Source organism: Rana temporaria, chromosome 3, assembly GCF_905171775.1.
Source record: "Rana temporaria chromosome 3, aRanTem1.1, whole genome shotgun sequence".
Taxonomy (NCBI): Eukaryota; Metazoa; Chordata; class Amphibia; order Anura; family Ranidae; genus Rana; species Rana temporaria.
The window spans coordinates 472,249,595-472,269,280 of NC_053491.1; the positions used below are offsets into that span (position 1 = coordinate 472,249,595).

Consider the following 19,686-nt stretch of genomic DNA (forward strand, 5'->3'; position numbering starts at 1 on the left):
CGCGTAGTGGACGTTCAGGAGGAGGAGGATCGCTCACGCGCGTGCCCGTGCAGCGGCGTGGTCCCGATGCGCTTGTGTCACCTGGACACGGTGCATCTCCGATCGTCAGGCGGGCTCTATGATTGGCCCTCCTGATCACATGACGGCTGTGTCCAATCACAGTTGACATGTGATGTGAATAGAGAGCTGGTTGATAGGCGATCGGCTCTCCTAACACAGAAATTGTCGATGAGGAGAGGAGAGCGGATCTCTGCAGCTGGCCGGTGATCAGTGAGTATGAGCTGTTTTTTTACAGCTTTTTACACACTAATCACCAGCCCAGTGTCCCCAAAACACATGTCCCCACACCATGTAAACACACAATGTCCCCAAAATAGTGTCCCCACACGGTAAAAAACACCTGTCCCCCACATATGTAACAGTAAAATCACATGTCCCAATGATCATCTGCACACATATGTCCGTAATCACCTGCGCACATCTGTACATGATCATCTGTGATCACACAAACCAATTATTATACACTTAACAAGATTTTTTTTTTACCAAAGACATGTAGCGGAATACATTTTGGCTTAAATTTATGTCAAAATTCGATTTGATTCCATTTCTTTTAGAATAGAAATAAGAAAATATTGTTTTTTTTTTCCAATTTTTCGTAAATTTTTTCGCTTATATCGCAAAAACTAAAAAAACTGAGTCATGAATAAATACTAGGGATGTCCCGATACCGATACTAGTATACCGAGCATTTCCCGAGTACTCGGGGGAAATGCTCCGATGCTTCACCCGATACCTGGGCAGTCAGGTATCGGGTGGTGGAGGGAGTTGCAAGTCTTCTCCGTGCTGTCTTCTCCCCCATGCTGTCTTCTCTCCCCGTGCTGTCTTCTCCCCCATGCTGTCTTCTCTCCCCGTGCTGTCTTCTCCCCCATGCTGTCTTCTCTCCCCGTGCTGTCTTCTCCCCCGCGCTGTCTTCTCCCCCGTGCTGTCTTCTCTCCCCGTGCTGTCTTCTACCCCGCGCTGTCTTCTCCCCCGTGCTGTCTTCTCTCCCCGTGCTGTCTCCCCCCCGTGCTGTCTTCCCCCCCGTGCAGTCTTCTCCCCCCTTGCTGTCTTCTCCCCCCGTGCTGTCTTCTCCCCTGTGCTGTCTTCTCCCCCCGTGCTGTCTTCTCCCCCCGTGCTGTCTTCTCCCCCCGTGCTGTCTTCTCCCCCGCGCTGTCTTCTCTCCCCGTGCTGTCTCCCCCCCCGTGCTGTCTTCCCCCCTCGTGCTGTCTTCTCCCCCTTGCTGTCTTCTCCCCCCGTGCTGTCTTCTCCCCCATGCTGTCTTCTCCCCCGTGCTGTCTTCCCCCCTCGTGCTGTCTTCTCCCCCCGCGCTGTCTTCTCCCCCCGTGCTGTCTTCTCCCCCCGTGCTGTCTTCTCCCTCCGTGCTGTCTTCTCCCTCCGTGCTGTCTTCTCCCTCCGTGCTGTCTTCTCCCCGTGTGCTGTCTTCTCCCCGTGTGCTGTCTTCTCCCCCTGTGCTGTCTTCTCCCTTCGTGCTGTCCTCTCCCCCCGTGCTGTCCTCTCCCCCCGTGCTGTCTTCTCCCTCCGTGCTGTCTTCTCCCTCCGTGCTGTCTTCTCCCCCCCGTGCTGTCTTCTCCCCTGTGCTGTCTTCTCCCTCCGTGCTGTCTTCTCCCTCTGTGCTGTCTTCTCCCCCCGTGCTGTCTTCTCTCCCTGTGCTGTCTTCTCTCCCTGTGCTGTCTTCTCCCTCCGTGCTGTCTTCTCCCCCCGTGCTGTCTTCTCCCCCGTGCTGTCTTCTCCCCCGCAGGGCTCCTACCTTTTCCGAATGGACAGAGTCAGCCTCGTAACCTGTGTTTACGATGCTTCAGTTTATGAATGGAGAGAAGCTTCTCTCCATTCATTTTAGCTGATGCTGCAGAGAAAGAGACTGGGGAATCTGTGTCCTTAGTCCCTTTCTCTGCCTTAAAGGGGAGATGTGAGAGGTATGTTAAGACCCCTGATATCTCACCAAAGCCCCCCCCCCCCCCAACAGGGCTGATTAAAAAAAAGAAAAAAAATTGCAATAAATAATTTTAAAAAGAAAATGTAAATAATAATAAAAAATAAATAAAAAAAAAACACACTGACAATCCACTACCCCCCTCTAAAAAATAAATACATTTTTTCGCTTATATCGCAAAAACTAAAAAAAACTGAGTCATGAATAAATACTAGGGATGTCCCAATACCGATACTAGTATACCGAGCATTTCCCCCGAGTACTTGTACTCGGGAGAAATGCTCCGATGCTTCACCCGATACCTGGGCAGTCAGGTATCGGGTGGTGGGGGGAGTTGCAAGTCTTCTCCGTGCTGTCTTCCCCCCCGTGCTGTCTTCCCCCCCGTGCTGTCTTCTCCCCCCGTGCTGTCTTCTCTCCCCGTGCTGTCTTCTCCCCCATGCTGTCTTCTCTCCCCGTGCTGTCTTCTCCCCCATGCTGTCTTCTCTCCCCGTGGTGTCTTCTCCCCCACGCTGTCTTCTCCCCCGCGCTGTCTTCTCTCACTGTGCTGTCTCCCCCCCCCCGTGCTGTCTTCCCCCCCGTGCTGTCTTCTCCCCCCTTGCTGTCTTCTCCCCCCGTGCTGTCTTCTCCCCCGTGCTGTCTTCTCCCCCGTGCTGTCTTCTCCCCCGCGCTGTCTTCTCCCCCCCAATTTAATTTGGGTACAGCTTCGCATGACCGCGCAATTGTCATTGAAAACGCGACAGCGCTGAAATCTGAAAATTGGTCTGGGAAGGAAGGGGGGCGAAAGTGCCCGGTATTGAAGTGGTTAAAAAGAACCTGTCATCTGCACTATGCTATCACGTAGGAGGCTTATCAACCACCTTCCGATGGCACTAAAGTTAGGTTAGAGTTTTTTTTTTTTAACCACTTGCCGACCGCCGCATGTACATGTACGTCCACAGAATGGCGCGGACAGGCATATGGGCGTACATGTACGTCCCCGCCTTTCTGCGGGTCGGGGGCCCGATCGGGACCCCCCCAGCTACATGCGGCGGTCGGGTTCCCGCGGGGAGCGATCCGGGACGACGGCGCGGCTATTCGTTTATAGCCGCTCCGTCGCGATCGCTCCCCGGAGCTGAAGAACGGGGAGAGCCGTATGTAAACACGGCTTCCCCGTGCTTCACTGTGGCGGCTGCATCGATCGTGTCATCCCTTTTATAGGGAGACTCGGTCGATGACGTCAGTCCTACAGCCACACCCCCCTACAGTTGTAAACACACACTAGGTGAACCCTAACTCCTACAGCACCCCCTGTGGTTAACTCCCAAACTGCAACTGTCATTTTCAGAATTAACAATGCAATTTAAATGCATTTTTTGCTGTGAAAATGACAATGGTCCCAAAAATGTGTCAAAATTGTCCGACGTGTCCGCCATAATGTCGCAGTCATGTAAAAAATCGCCAATAGTAGTAAAAAAAAATAATTAATAAAAATGCAATAAAACTATCCCCTATTTTGTAAACGCTATAAATTTTGCGAAAAACCAATCGATAAACGCTTATTGCGATTTTTTTTTACCAAAAATAGGTAGAAGAATACGTATCGGCCTAAACTGAGGGAAAAAAAAATGTATATATGTTTTTGGGGGATATTTATTATAGCAAAAAGTATTTTTTTCAAAATTGTCGCTCTATTTTGGTTTATAGCGCAAAAAATAAAAACCGCAGAGGTGATCAAATACCACCAAAAGAAAGCTCTATTTGTGGGGAAAAAAGGACGCCGATTTTGTTTGGGAGCCACGTCGCACGATCGCGCAATTGTCTGTTAAAGCGACGCAGTGCCGAATCGCAAAACCTGGCCTGGGCATTTAGCAACAAAATGGTCCGGGGCTTAAGTGGTTAAAAGTTGAAATTAAATAAATAAAAAACTTTAAAAACACCCCCTGCGGGAATATGGCAGCCTACATATATGGGTCATGACAAATTCCCCTTTAGTCTCATACCTACCGCACAGGCTGGCATACCTCAAAGCGGTGACGAACCAATCACTTGGGAAAGTGCCAATCGGGGATTATACATTTTTTTGGATTCTCCTGGTCCAGAATGTAAATGGTCTCAAAATTCATAAATCGCCCGTTTTCACAAAATTGCTGTCTCTACAGTTGGAAGGAACATATATATATATATATATACACATGTATGAATACTCCCGAGGCCACAAGCGTGTCCTCCTATCTGCTGACCTTCCCACCCCCATCTCAGAATTTTCAGCAAATTTGTAACCAATAAGAAGAGTAGAATTTACCTTCAAAAAGATCCATCAATGTTAAAAGCTTTCTCTAGTGGTTTAACAGTGACACCCTATACACCACCAAGCAGCTCTTAGAGACTATGCAGAGTATGCGAAAACGCTATGGGCTTCCGATAACTATAAGAGAAAGTTCCTACACTGTTGTACTAATGGGTGATGATGGTCTTGTTATCTCACAGAGGCTCTACCACAGCCAACCAATTTACGGCTTTATCTCCATTCACCAGCTGTGTGACTGCTTAACTCTCTCTCTGATAAGTTACATAAGCTCATCACTTAGAAAATAAAAACTAGCGAGGAGGTCGTATGAGAGGAAGAGAAACCTCAATGTGGTTGTGGTCCTAAATAGCTTCCTTTACCTTAGTGCAGTCCTCCTTCACTTACCTCATCCTTCCATTTTGCTTTTAAGGCTTCATTTCCCTGGACGTTTTTACAGCCGGTTTTCTGAGCTTTTTTTTGCAGCTTAAAAACGGCTCTCCGTGTTAGTCTTATGGCCTCATGCCCACCATGACGTTTTTGAGCTGTAGATGGCTGAGCCGTTTTTAACCAGTTAACAACCGCCCTATATACGAAATACGTCTACAAGGCGGTTGTTTAACTCTGGGAGGACGTCCATGGACGTCCTCCCAGAATCGCGCTCCCGTGCGCCCTCTGGGGCGCGCACACGGGAATGTCCGTGACCGCCGGGTCCGGACATTAGCGGCGGTTTACCACGTGATACTCTGCAATAACACCAATAATCTGCAATACCCCCATACTCTGCAATACCCCCAATACTCTGCAATACCCCCAATACTCTGCAATACCCCACAATACTCTGCAATACCCCACAATACTCTGCAATACCCCCATACTCTGCAATACCCCCCATACTCTGAAATACCCCCCATACTCTGCAATACCCCACAATACTCTGCAATACCCCACAATACTCTCCAATACCCCCAATACTCTGCAATACCCCACAATACTCTGCAATACCCCACACTACTCTGCAATACCCCACACTACTCTGCAATACCCCACACTACTCTGCAATACCCCCCATACTCTGCAATACCCCAAAATACTCTGCAATACCCCCCATACTCTGCAATACCCCCCATACTCTGCAATACCCCCATACTCTGCAATACCCCCATACTCTGCAATACCCCACACTACTCTGCAATACCCCACACTACTCTGCAATACCCCACAATACTCTGCAATGCCCCACACTACTCTGCAATACCCCACACTACTCAGCAATACCCCACAATACTCTGCAATACCCAGTGTTTTAACCTATTTGGTAAATTTCCTTATGTTTTTTGTACATTACAAGTTTTTCATATCTCATTTCAGACTTATGATACTAGCAATATTCTATTGTCAAAAACTCTCTCTCAAACTCGTCCTGAAGAAGCCGCTAGGCCAAAACGCGTAGGCGAGACGAAAGATAATATTGCTTGTGAATGTATATCCTGTACTGTTTCACTGTATTTTATTGAAGTTATTGTATGTAATAATTTTTTGTAATTAAATTTATAATTTTTCCAAATCCTCATGTCCCTGTGATTGCCTGAAAAAGTCCGCCCTGTCACTACCTTGTGTAGTACGTTTTTCTTGACTCTGCAATACCCCACACTACTCTGCAATACCCCAAAATACTCTGCAATACCCCACAATACCCTGCAACGTCGCCTATGGGGATTTTTAAGTAGCGAAGTTTGGAGCCATTCCACGAGCGTGTACAATTTTGAAGGGTGACATGTTGGGTATCTATTTATTCAGCGTAACTTCATCTTTCACATTTATGCAAAAGAATGAAGAAAAAATACAAAATTTGCTAAATTTTATAACAGAAACAAAGAAAATTCATTTTTTTTTTTACAGAATTTTCAGTCTTTTTTCTCTTATAGCGCAAAAAATACAAAACCCAACGGTGATTAAATACCACCAAAAGAAAGCTCTATTTGTGTGAAAAAAAAGACGAAAATTTCATATGGGTACAATGTTGTATGACTGAGTAATTGTCATTCAAATTGTGAGAGCACCGAAAGCTGAAAATTGGTCTGGTTATTAAGTGGGTCAAGTGGTTAGGCTGCAAAAACAACCCAGGACCAGTGCGTTCTGAAGCTCCAGCTTTAGAGCTGTAAAAACGCCAGACGTTCAAAAACGCGCAAAAACGCTCAAAAACGCTAAAACCGCTACCGCTGCGTTTTTGAGCTCCAGCTCAAAAAAAATATATATATAAAAAACATGGACAGGCGTTTTTAAGCTGTAAAAAAGGCTAAACAAAGTGGCTGTTAAAACGTCAATGGAAATGAAGCCTTAATGTCCTTATTTCTTCTGAGAAATCCTCACTTCCTGTTCTTCTGTCTGTAACTCCACACAGTAATGCGAGGCTTTCTCCCTGGTGTGGAGTGTCGTGCTCGCCCCCTCCCTTGGACTACTGGAGAGTTAGGATGCTCTCTACGTTGTAGATAGAGAAAGGAGGTGTGGGTTAGTGGGCGTCCTGACTCTCCTGTATTCCAGGGGAGGGAGCGAGCACGACACTCCACACCAGGGAGAAAGCCTTGCATTACTGTGTGGAGTTACAGACAGAAGAATAGGAAGTGAGGATTTCTCAGAAGAAATAAGGACATTTAAAAGCAAAATGGAAGGATGAGGTAAGTGAAGGAGGACGGCACTAAGGTAAAAGAAGATATTTAGGGAAAACATTTGTTTACCTTTACAACCCCTTTAACCACTTAAGCCCCGGACCAATATGCAGCCTAAAGACCCAAGGTGTTTTTACAGTTCGGGACTGCGTTGCTTTAACAGACAATTGCGCGGTCGTGCGACGTGGCTCCCAAACAAAATTGGCGTCCTTTTTTCCCCACAAATAGAGCTTTCTTTTGGTGGTATTTGATCACCTCTGCGGTTTTTAGTTTTTGCGCTATAAACAAAAATAGAGCGACAATTTTGAAAAAAATGCAATATTTTTTACTTTTTGTTATAATAAATATCCCCCAAAAACATATATAAAAACATTTTTTTTCCTCAGTTTAGGCCGATACGTATTCTTCTACCTATTTTTAGTAAAAAAAATCGCAGTAAGCGTTTATCGGTTGGTTTGCGCAAAATTTATAGCGTTTACAAAATAGGGGATAGTTTTATTGCATTTTTATAAATTTTTTTTTTTTTACTACTAATGGCGGCGATCAGCAATTTTTTTCGTGACTGCGACATTATGGCGGACACTTCGGACAATTTTGACACATTTTTGGGACCATTGTCATTTTCACAGCAAAAAAATGCATTTAAATTGCATTCTTTATTGTGAAAATGACAGTTGCAGTTTGGGAGTTAACCACAGGTGGCGCTGTAGGAGTTAGGGTGCACCTAGTGTGTGTTTACAACTGTAGGGGGGTGTGGCTGTAGGACTGACGTCATCGATTGTGTCTCCCCTATAAAGGGGATGACACGATCGATGCGCCGCCATAGTGAAGCACGGGGAAGCCGTGTTTACATACGACTCTCCCCGTTCTTCAGCTCCGGGGAGCGATCGCGACGGAGCGGCTATAAACAAATAGCCGCGCCGTGGTCCCGGATCGCTCCCCGAGGGAATCCGACCTCCGCATGTAGCGGGGGGGGTCCCGATCGGACCCCCCACCCGCTAATAGGCAAGGACGTACAATGACGCCCATGTGCCTGTACGTGCCATATTGTGGACGTACATTTACATGCGGAGGTCGGGAAGTGGTTAAGACTGGGATGTCATTAAAGTTCATGTGTATGTAAAGGCAGGCGTCCCAATACTTTTGGTAATACAATGCATGTGGTGCTCTGGTGCACACTACTTTACAACACAAGTGTGTGGTGATGTGCTGGAAAATTAAAGGGAGAGTTTTGCTTGTGTCAACTACTTGTGTATGCCGCACACCCTGATAAAAAGGCCCAGGTAAAATAAAATAAAAACTAAATAATACACACCTTACCAAAAAAATAAAAAAAAATTAAATAAAAGCTAAAACACTAAACACCAACCTTATTTCCTTTTAACCTAGCAGAAAAAAAAGTAAAAAATAATAAATAATATAATAAAATAATTTGAGAAAAATAACAATAAATAAATATTATATATCGTGGCCCGGATTCAGATACGAGATACGACGGCGTATCTCCGGATACGCCGTCGTAACTCTGAGTGGCGGGGTCGGATCTATGCGCCTGATTCATAGAATCAGTTACGCATAGATTTCCCTAAGATCCGACCGGCGTAAGTGTCTTACACCGTCGTATCTTAGGCTGCATATTTACGCTGGCCGCTAGGTGACGCTTCCGTATAGTTACGCGAGGAATATGCTAATTAGGTATTTACGCCGATTCAGAAACGTACGTCCTGCCGGCACATTTTTTTACGTCGTTTACGTTAGGCTTTTTCCGGCGTAAAGTTACCCCTGCTATATGAGGCGTAGCGAATGTTAAGTATGGACGTCGTTCCCGCGCCGAGTTCTGAAAATTTTACGTTGTTTGCGTAAGTCGTTTGCGAATAGGGCTTTGCGTAAGTTACGGTCACGTCGATACCAATGAGGCTTTGCGGCGTAATTTCGAGCATGCGCACTGGGATTTTTTTCAAGAACGGCGCATGCGCTGTTCACAAAAAAAACTGCAAATACGCGGGGTCAAGTGAAATTTAAATAAAACACGCCCACAACATCCCCATTTAAATTAGGCGGGCTTACGCCGCCACACACACGTTACGCCGCAAGTTCTTTCTGCATACGGAACTTGCGCCCAAATTTACGGCGGCGTAACTTATCTGATATACGCTACGCCGGCACATAGATAGACCATTCTATCTGAATCCAGCCCACTGTGTGCATATATATATAATTTTAATTTGATTCTCTTTATTCTCTTCAAAAAGTTTCAGAACTTTTTAATATTTAATAAAGTAAAACAAAAAAAGTGTGGTAACTTTTTGAAGACCCCTCATGTGTGTGTATATATATATATATAAATAACAATTTAAATAAAGAGAATCAAATTTAAAATGAAAACTGTGGGTATCGGGGATGATGCAGCAGCTGGTCCAGCAAATAACGCTTTCAGTAAATAGCGACTGTTCCAGGAAAATGAAACTTTACTTATATAAAGCGAAACTGAAACTGCTTCATTCAACTGAAACGAAGCAACCAACTAAAAAAAAACAAAAAATAAACGGACCGAATAATATGATCACAGATACCTTGCAAAGACCTCTAGTGGCAAAAGACACCATTACATGTAATGCGCACAATTATTTAACCCTTCTGACACCAAACTGAGCCATATAAGAAAAATGCACGCAAATAAATAAGCGTTCTTCGTACATTTAGGCCAAAATGTATTCTGCTCCATTTCTTTGGTAAAATAACCCAAATCTGTGAATATTATTTAGTCTGTAGGAAAGTTGTGGTGTATATAGCTGATAATTGAGGATGAGGGGGCGTGTTTTATGTAAATATAACTGTGACCCGACGTGATTGACGTTTTTTATGAACGGTGCATGCGCCGTCCGTGGACATATCCCAGTGTGCATTGCGGCAAAGTACGCCGCAAGGACGTATTGGTTTCGACATGGACGTAAATTACGCCCAGCCCTATTCACGGACGACTTACGCAAACTACGTAAAATTTTCAAATTTCGACGCGGAAACGACGGCCATTACTAGTCCAGCTATTTGATGGAATAACTTTACTCCTGAAAATGCCTTACGTAAACGGCGTATCTTTACTGCGACGGGCGCACGTACGTTCGTGAATAGGCGTATCTAGTGATTTACATATTCTACGCCGAACTCAATGGAAGCGCCACCTAGCGGCCAGCCTAAATATTGCACCCTAAGATAGGACGGCGCAGGCTGTCGTATCTTAGATAGGTTTAAATGTATCTCTGTTTGAGAATACACTTAAACTTAGGACGGCGCAGATTCCGAATTACGTCTGCATATCTACTGATACGCCGGCCTAACTCTTTCTGAATCCACCTAATTGTCACCAATTATGACATGACTGGTGTGGTGATAATCAATGTATTTTTCTTTTTATTAAATTTATTTTCTTTAACGCACTGTGACCAGAGCAAAATATTGTTACCATAGTAACACTGTACTACTCTGGGGAAGTGATCAGGATTATACATTTTTTTTCTACATATTATGATTGCTTATACCCGTGAATTTCACTGTTATAAGCAAACATTTTTACTGAATTAAATCGATTCATTCCGTGTTTACTATTGTTTTACTATTGTGGTTATCTGTGATTGTCCACAGCTAATCACATGGTACAGGTGGGCTGCGATTGGCCCTGTCTGTACCATGTGATAACTTTGACCAATCACAGAGATAAACACAATGGTACACACTGGGGGGTGTTATTTACGAAAGGCAAATCCACTTTGCACTACAAGTGCAAAGTGTACTTGAAATTGCACTGAAAGTGCACTTGGAAGTGCAGTCGCTGTAGCCCAGAGGGGGGGCATGCAAGTAAAATAAAAAAACAGCATTTTAGCTTGCACATGATTGGATGATAAAATCAGCAGAGCTTCCCCTCGTTTCAGATCTACCAGTGAATTTCACAGTTTTTTGTGGTTATCTGTGAATGTCCACAGCTAATCACATGGTACAGGTGGGCTGCGATTGGCTCTGTCTGTACCATGTGATAACTTTGAACAGTCACAGAGGTCAACACAATAGTACACAATGAAGGACTTGAGTTAAAGCCATGTATTGTGTACAATTGTCATGATTGGTCACAAAGTTATAATATCTATAAACTATGGGATAAATGTTTTCATTTTTATTTATTTGTTTATTTATTTACTAGTTATGGTGACAATCAGCGATTTATAGCGGGACTTCGATATTGTGGCGGACATTCGGACACTAACTGACACTTTTGACAGTTTTTGGGGACTTTATCACAGAACAGGGGGTGCGTACCCCAAAGCACCAACGCCAAAGGTATATAAAATATAACCTTTATTAACCCCTTCTCTACTGAGTCATTGTAAAATGACATCGGCGGGAACCCTCCCTCCGGGTGGACGTCATATGATGTCCTGGGCTTCCTGGGTGCTAGGGGGCGAGCTTCGCTCGGGACTTGGTGCACATGCCCTGAGGCCCGCAATGTCCGCCGGGCACCCGCGATTGCCCGCAATCACGGCAGGACCATGGATCCGTGTGTGTAAACACACAGATCCACGTCCTGTCAGCAGGGAGGAGACCAATGTGTGTTCCCAGTACAGAGGAACGCCGATCGTTCTCCTCCCCTTGTGAGCCCCTCCCCCCTACAGTTAGAATCACTCCCTAGGAAACATATTAACCCCTTGATCGCCCCCTAGTGTTAACCCCTTGCCTGCCAGTTACTATTTGCTATGGTTTTATAGCACTGATCGCTGTATAAATGTGAATGGTTACGAAAATTTGTCAAAAGTGTCTGATGTGTCCGCCGCAATGTCACGGTCACAATAAAAATCGCAGATCGCCGCCATTACTAGTAAACAAATAAATAAAAATGCCATTAATCTATCCCTTATTTTGTAGATGCTGTAACTTTTGCACAAACCAATCAATCAATAAACGCTTATTTTGATTTTTTTTAACCAACAATATGTAGAAGAATACGCATCGGCCTAAACTGAGGAAAAAAATTGTTTAAAAAAAAAATTGTGATATTTATTAAATCAAAAAGTAAAAGATATTGTATTTTTTTCTCGAAATTGTCGCTCTCTTCTTTTGTTTATAGCGCAAAAAAATAAAAACCGCAGAGGTGATCAAATACCACCAAAAGAAAGCTCTGTTTGTGGGGGGAAAAAAACATAAAGATTTCATTTGGGTGCAGTGTTGTATGACCGCGCAATTGTCATTCAAATTGAAAACTAAAAATTGGTCTGTGCAGGAAGGGGGTGAAAATGCCCGGTATTGAAGCGGTAAAATTTCTTAAAATAAATAGTGTGTCAAGGATGTGTATATTTTTCCCCACTTAAATAGAGGTAATTAGCCGGATTCAGAAAGACTTACGCCGATGTATCTTCTGATACGCCGCGTAAGTGCACAGATGCGCCGTCGTATCTCTGCGCCTGATTCTTGAAACAAGATATGCCTGGATTTTGGCTCCATCCGACCGACGTAAGTCTCCTATGCCGTCGTATCTTGGGAGCATATTTACGCTGGCCGCAAGGGGGCGCTTCCGTTGATTTACGCGTTGAATATGTAAATGAGCGAGATACGCCGATTTACAAACGTACTTACGCCCGTCGCAGTAATATACCCTGTTTACATAAGGCGTACGTCCGGCGTAAAGTTAAGCCTCATAAAGCAGGGGTAAGTCATGTTAAGGTATGGACGTCAGAACAGCCGTCGTATTTTACATCGTTTACGTAAGTCGTACGTGAATGGGGCTGGGTGTAGGTTATGTTCACGTCGTAGGCATTGAGCCGTCATATCTTAGGGAGTATATGCGATGTGATTCTGAGCATGCGCGCGCATGCGCCGTTCGTTCGGCCCTTCATTTACATGAGGTCACGCTTCATTGTAATACATCACGCCCACTTGCTTGCTACTTTGAATTAGGCGAGCTTACGCCGGCCAATTTACGCTACGCCGCTGCAACTTACGGAGCAAGTGCTTTGTGAATGCTGGACTTGCCTCTCTATGTTACGTCGGCGTAGCGCATATGAGATGCGCTACGCCGGCCAAAAGATGCGCCGCACTACGAGAATCCGGCTAATAGAGTTTTCCCTATAGAGAGATTAAAAAAAAAGAGTACATAGTGGTCAATTACAGCTAAATGCTGATGGACTATCTGCAAATCTTTTGATCATTCAGGTCATACTATATATGGTCTCTTATATTGGACCGTATTAATCGCTATAGATGTAGACAGTACTTCAAAATCCACCTCAAGAAAAAGGCTAGTGCCAGAGACCAGGATCACACAGTCTCCACCATCTATATATATACACTGCTCAAAATAATGAAAGAAACGCTTTTTAATCAGAGTATAGCATCAAGTCAATTAAACTCCTGGGATATTCATCTGGTCAGTAAAGTAGCAGAGGGGGTTGTTAACCACTTCCCGCCCGGCCTATAGCAGAATGATGACCGGGCGATGGTTCAGTTATCCTGACTGGGCGTCATATGACTTCCAGCAGCATGTACAGGAGAGGAGTGTGGAGGGGATGACAGTGGGCAGTATGTACAGGAGAGGAGTGTGGAGGGGGACAGTGGGCAGTATGTACAGGAGAGGAGTGTGGAGGGGATGACAGTGGGCAGTATGTACAGGGGAGGAGTGTGGAAGGGTGACAGTGGGCAGTATGTACAGGAGAGGAGTGTGGAAGGGTGACAGTGGGCAGTATGTACAGGAGAGGAGTGTGGAGGGGATGACAGTGGGCAGTATGTACAGGAGAGGAGTGTGGAGGGATGACAGTGGGCAGTATGTACAGGAGAGGAATGTGGAGGGTATGGCAGTGGGCACTATGTACAGTAGAGGAGTTTATGAATGTGGGCAGTATGTACAGGAGAGGAGTGTGGAGGGTATGATAGTGGGCACTAAGTACAGGAGAGGAGTGTGGATGGTATGACAGTGGGCAGTATTTACAGGAGAGGAGTGTGGAGGGATGACAGTGGGCAGTATGTACAGGAGAGGAGTGTGGAGGGGATGACAGTGGGCAGTATGTACAGGAGAGGAGTGTGGAGGGGATGACAGTGGGTAGTATGTACAGGAGAGGAGTGTGGAGGGGATGACAGTGGGCAGTATGTACAGGAGAGGAGTGTGGAGGGGATGACAGTGGGCAGTATGTACAGGAGAGGAGTGTGGAGGGGATGACAGTGGGCAGTATGTACAGGAGAGGAGTGTGGAGGGGATGACGGTGGGCAGTATGTACAGGAGAGGAGTGTGGAGGGATGACAGTGGGCAGTATGTACAGGAGAGGAGTGTAGAGGGGATGACAGTGGACAGTATGTACAGGAGAGGAGTGTGGAGGGGATGACAGTGGTCAGTATGTACAGGAGAGGAGTGTGGAGGGATGACAGTGGGCAGTATTTACAGGAGAGGAGTGTGGAGGGGATGACAGTGGGCAGTATGTACAGGAGAGGAGTGTAGAGGGGATGACAGTGGACAGTATGTACAGGAGAGGAGTGTGGAGGGGATGACAGTGGTCAGTATGTACAGGAGAGGAGTGTGGAGGGATGACAGTGGGCAGTATTTACAGGAGAGGAGTGTGGAGGGGATGACAGTGGACAGTATGTACAGGAGAGGAGTGTGGAGGGGATGACAGTGGTCAATTTACGCTACGCCGCTGCAACTTACGGAGCAAGTGCTTTGTGAATGCTGGACTTGCCTCTCTATGTTACGTCGGCGTAGCGCATATGAGATGCGCTACGCCGGCCAAAAGATGCGCCGCACTACGAGAATCCGGCTAATAGAGTTTTCCCTATAGAGAGATTAAAAAAAAAGAGTACATAGTGGTCAATTACAGCTAAATGCTGATGGACTATCTGCAAATCTTTTGATCATTCAGGTCATACTATATATGGTCTCTTATATTGGACCGTATTAATCGCTATAGATGTAGACAGTACTTCAAAATCCACCTCAAGAAAAAGGCTAGTGCCAGAGACCAGGATCACACAGTCTCCACCATCTATATATATACACTGCTCAAAATAATGAAAGAAACGCTTTTTAATCAGAGTATAGCATCAAGTCAATTAAACTCCTGGGATATTCATCTGGTCAGTAAAGTAGCAGAGGGGGTTGTTAACCACTTCCCGCCCGGCCTATAGCAGAATGATGACCGGGCGATGGTTCAGTTATCCTGACTGGGCGTCATATGACTTCCAGCAGCATGTACAGGAGAGGAGTGTGGAGGGGATGACAGTGGGCAGTATGTACAGGAGAGGAGTGTGGAGGGGATGACAGTGGGCAGTATGTACAGGAGAGGAGTGTGGAGGGGATGACAGTGGGCAGTATGTACAGGGGAGGAGTGTGGAAGGGTGACAGTGGGCAGTATGTACAGGAGAGGAGTGTGGAGGGGATGACAGTGGGCAGTATGTACAGGAGAGGAGTGTGGAGGGATGACAGTGGGCAGTATGTACAGGAGAGGAATGTGGAGGGTATGGCAGTGGGCACTATGTACAGTAGAGGAGTTTATGAATGTGGGCAGTATGTACAGGAGAGGAGTGTGGAGGGTATGATAGTGGGCACTAAGTACAGGAGAGGAGTGTGGATGGTATGACAGTGGGCAGTATTTACAGGAGAGGAGTGTGGAGGGATGACAGTGGGCAGTATGTACAGGAGAGGAGTGTGGAGGGGATGACAGTGGGCAGTATGTACAGGAGAGGAGTGTGGAGGGGATGACAGTGGGTAGTATGTACAGGAGAGGAGTGTGGAGGGGATGACAGTGGGCAGTATGTACAGGAGAGGAGTGTGGAGGGGATGACAGTGGGCAGTATGTACAGGAGAGGAGTGTGGAGGGGATGACAGTGGGCAGTATGTACAGGAGAGGAGTGTGGAGGGGATGACAGTGGGTAGTATGTACAGGAGAGGAGTGTGGAGGGGATGACGGTGGGCAGTATGTACAGGAGAGGAGTGTGGAGGGATGACAGTGGGCAGTATGTACAGGAGAGGAGTGTAGAGGGGATGACAGTGGACAGTATGTACAGGAGAGGAGTGTGGAGGGGATGACAGTGGTCAGTATGTACAGGAGAGGAGTGTGGAGGGATGACAGTGGGCAGTATTTACAGGAGAGGAGTGTGGAGGGGATGACAGTGGACAGTATGTACAGGAGAGGAGTGTGGAGGGGATGACAGTGGTCAGTATGTACAGGAGAGGAGTGTGGAGGGATGACAGTGGGCAGTATGTACAGGAGAGGAGTGTGGAGGAGATGTCAGTGGTCATTATGTACAGGAGAGGAGTGTGGAGGGGATGACAGTGGGCATTATGTACAGTAGAGTAGTGTGGAGGGGATGACAGTGGGCAGTATGTACAGTAGAGGAGTGTGGAGGGGATGACAGTGGGCAGTATGTACAGTAGAGGAGTGTGGAGGGGATGACAGTGGGTAGTATGTACAGGAAAGGAGTGTGGAGGGATGACAGTGGGCAGTATGTACAGGAGAGGAGTGTGGAGGGATGACAATGGACAGTATGTACAGAAGAGGAGTGTGGAGGGGGACAGTGGGCAGTATGTACAGTAGAGGAGTGTGGAGGGGATGACAGTGGGTAGTATGTACAGGAAAGGAGTGTGGAGGGGTGACAGTGGGCAGTATGTACAGAAGAGGAGTGTGGAGGGATGACAGTGGGCAGTATGTACAGGAGAGGAGTGTAAAGAATATGACAGTGGGCACTATGTACAGGATACAAGTGAGGAGAGTATGACAGTGGGCAGTATGTACAGGAGAAGAGTGTGGAAGGTACAGTGGTGGGCAATGTGTACAGGAGAAGAGTGTGGAGGGTATTGCAATGGGCAGTATGCGCAGGAGAGGAGTGTGGAGTGTATGGCAATGGGTACTATGTGCAGGAGAAGAGCACAGAGGTTATGACAACGGACAGTATGCACAGGAGAGGAGTGTGGAGGGTACAGGGCCTGTTCCCGACAACCCTGGGCTGTGGTTGTGGGGGTCTGCGGGCAGGGGGCTTATCAAAATCTGTAAGCCCCCAGATCCCGTCCCTCCCTTATGTGAATGAGTATAGGGTACCCCCAAAAAAGTGTAAAAAATAAATAAATAGAGCTTGCTCGCCCCCCCCCCCCCTTTCCTATAAGGCTGCATGCTCCGATAAGGGCCTGGTCTGGATTTTTATGGGGAACCAGAGCCATTTTTTTTTTTGCTTGGGGTTCCCCGTTAAATCCACACCATATCCAAAAGGCCTGGTATGGATTGGGGAGGATCCAATAACGTTTTTAAAAAAAAATCTATTGCTGATTTTTTTTTTTCATTCAGCTGTTAGCGGGGAAGCCCGTTGACAGCTGATGACTCATCCGTTGTTAAGGATGCCAGATCCGGCTTTCCGACCCACTCCTTAACAACCAGCTATTCACTGTGTCCTAATTGGGCAAAGCTTTGCCCAATCAAAACTTTGAATGCACTGTGCAGCGCGCAGTGAATTGTGGGGTGCTTGGCGGGTGAACATCCCGCCGAGCGCCCCTGGTGGACAGGCGATGTTTAGGCCAAACTTTTGCTCGGCTCGAACTGTTGGGCCAACTCTACTAACCAATAATGTGGGGGCACACTACAATTCTCACTAAGTTTCTTTTCTAGCTATTGTTATCCTCATCAATAACCGGTTCCTGACTCACTCCTGTAACGTATATTTACGTGACTTTGAAATTCCCACTGTGCGGGCGTGCGTGCCGCCGGCAGAGCGTGCGTGCCCCTGCCACGAGCTCTGTGACTATGCCCGCGATCTGCAGAATGGGGAGAGGCAAGTGTAAACAAGGCATCTCCCTGTTCTGCCCAGTGACACATCTGTTCCCTCTTATCGGGAGCAGCGATCAGTGACGTGTCACTCATAGCCACGCCCCCTAACAGTTAGAATCACTCCCTAGGACACACTTAACCCCTTCCCCGCCCCCAACAGGTTAACCCCTTCACTGCCAGTCACATTTATACAGTAATCAGTGATTTTTTATAGCACTGATCGCAGTATAAATGTGAATGGTCCCAAATTAGCGTCAAATGTGTCCGATGTGTCCACCATAATGTTGCAGTCACGATAAAAAAAAACGCTGATCGCCCCCATTACTAGTAAAAAAAAAAAAAATGAATAAAAATGCAATAAAACTACCCCTATTTTGTAGACGCTATGGCCCAGATTCACGTACGAGAGCGCATCTTTGTGTGGGCGTAAAGTATCCTATTTACGTTACGCCTCCGCAACTTTGACAGGCAAGTGCAGTATTCTCTAAGTTGCCGTGGCGTAGCGTAAATAGACAGGCGTAAGCCCGCCTAATTCAAATGTGGAAGATGTGGGCGTGTGTTATGTAAATGTATTGTGACCCCACGTAAATGACGCTTTCTCCAAATGGCGCATACGCCGTCCGTGAAAGTATCCCAGTGCGCATGCTCCAAATTAACCCGCAAAAAGCCAATGCTTTCGACGTGAACGTAAATTAAGCACAGCCCTATTCGTGAACGACTTACGCAAACGACGTAATCGACGAAAAATTCTACGCTGGCCCGACGTCCATACTTAACATTGGTACGCCTCATCTACGCCTCATATAGCAGGGGTAACTTTACGCCGAAAAAAGCCTAACGTAAATGACGTATCTGTACTGCGTCAGCCGGGCGTACGTTCGTGAATAGGCGTATCTAGCTGATTTACATATTTCTAGGCGTAAATCAGCGTACACGCCCCCTAGTGGTCGTATCTAAGGCCCCGTACACACGACCGAACATGTCTGCTGAAACTGGTCCGCAGACCAGTTTCAGCAGACATGTTCGGTCGTTTGTACGTCTGACCGGACAATTTTCCGGCGGATCGGACAGTTTCCAGCGGACAAATGTTTCTTAGCATGCTAAGAAACATGTCCGCTGGAAGCCTGTCCGTCGGACATGTTCGGTCGCCTGTACAGACTCACCGGACGTGTCCGCTCGGCCGAAAGCCCTCGCATGCGTCGAAGTGATTCGAGGCATGCGTGGAAGCATTGACCTTCCGGGGCCACGTCACCGCGTATCGTGTCCGCGGGGATTTCCGTTTGATGGTGTGTACAACCATCAGACAGAAATCTCCGAGCAGACATGTCCGATGAAAACGGTCCGGCGGACCGTTTTCATCGGACAATCTGTCCGTGTGTACGCGGCCTTAGAGAAATTTTGGCGTATCTGATTCTTTGATATGACGCCTCAGACGCCGTCGTATCTCCTACGTGAATCCGGGCCTATAACTTTTGCAAAAACCAATGAATAAAAGCTTATTGTGATTTTTTTTTTACCTAAAATATGTAGAAGAATATGTATCGGATTAACCAGTTAGCAACCGCCCTATAGACGAAATACGTCTACAAGGCGGTTGCTTAACTCTGGGAATCTCCGTGACACGGGAATCTCCGTGACCGCCGGGTCCTCCGGACCCGGCTGATCACGGATCACGGTAAATACTCTGCTGCAATACCCCAAAAGACTCTGCTGCAATACCCCAAAATACCCCACAATTCTCCGCAATACCCCACAATACCCTGCAACGTTGCCTATGGGGATTCTTAGGTAGCGAAGTTTGGCGCCATTCCACGAGCGTGTGCAATTTTGAAGGGTGACATGTTGGGTATCTATTTACTCGGCGTAACTTCGTCTTCCACATTTATGCAAAAGAATGAAGAAAAAATACAAAATTTACTAAATTTTATAACAGAAACAAAGAAAAATTCTTTTTTTTTACAGAATTTTCAGTCT

At 46.4% G+C, this 19,686-nt stretch overlaps 1 protein-coding gene across 1 annotated transcript in view; it reads right to left on the bottom strand.

Moving 5' to 3' along the window:
* The window catches only part of LOC120933634 (alpha-2,8-sialyltransferase 8E-like), a 135,523-nt gene extending 131,148 nt beyond the window's left edge, over positions 1-4,375 (bottom strand). The window contains exon 1 of the mRNA XM_040346944.1: positions 4,275-4,375. The gene's annotated coding sequence lies outside the window, so the exon portion shown is untranslated. The remainder of the gene's footprint in view (positions 1-4,274) is intronic.
* Positions 4,376-19,686: the final 15,311 nt, after the last annotated feature.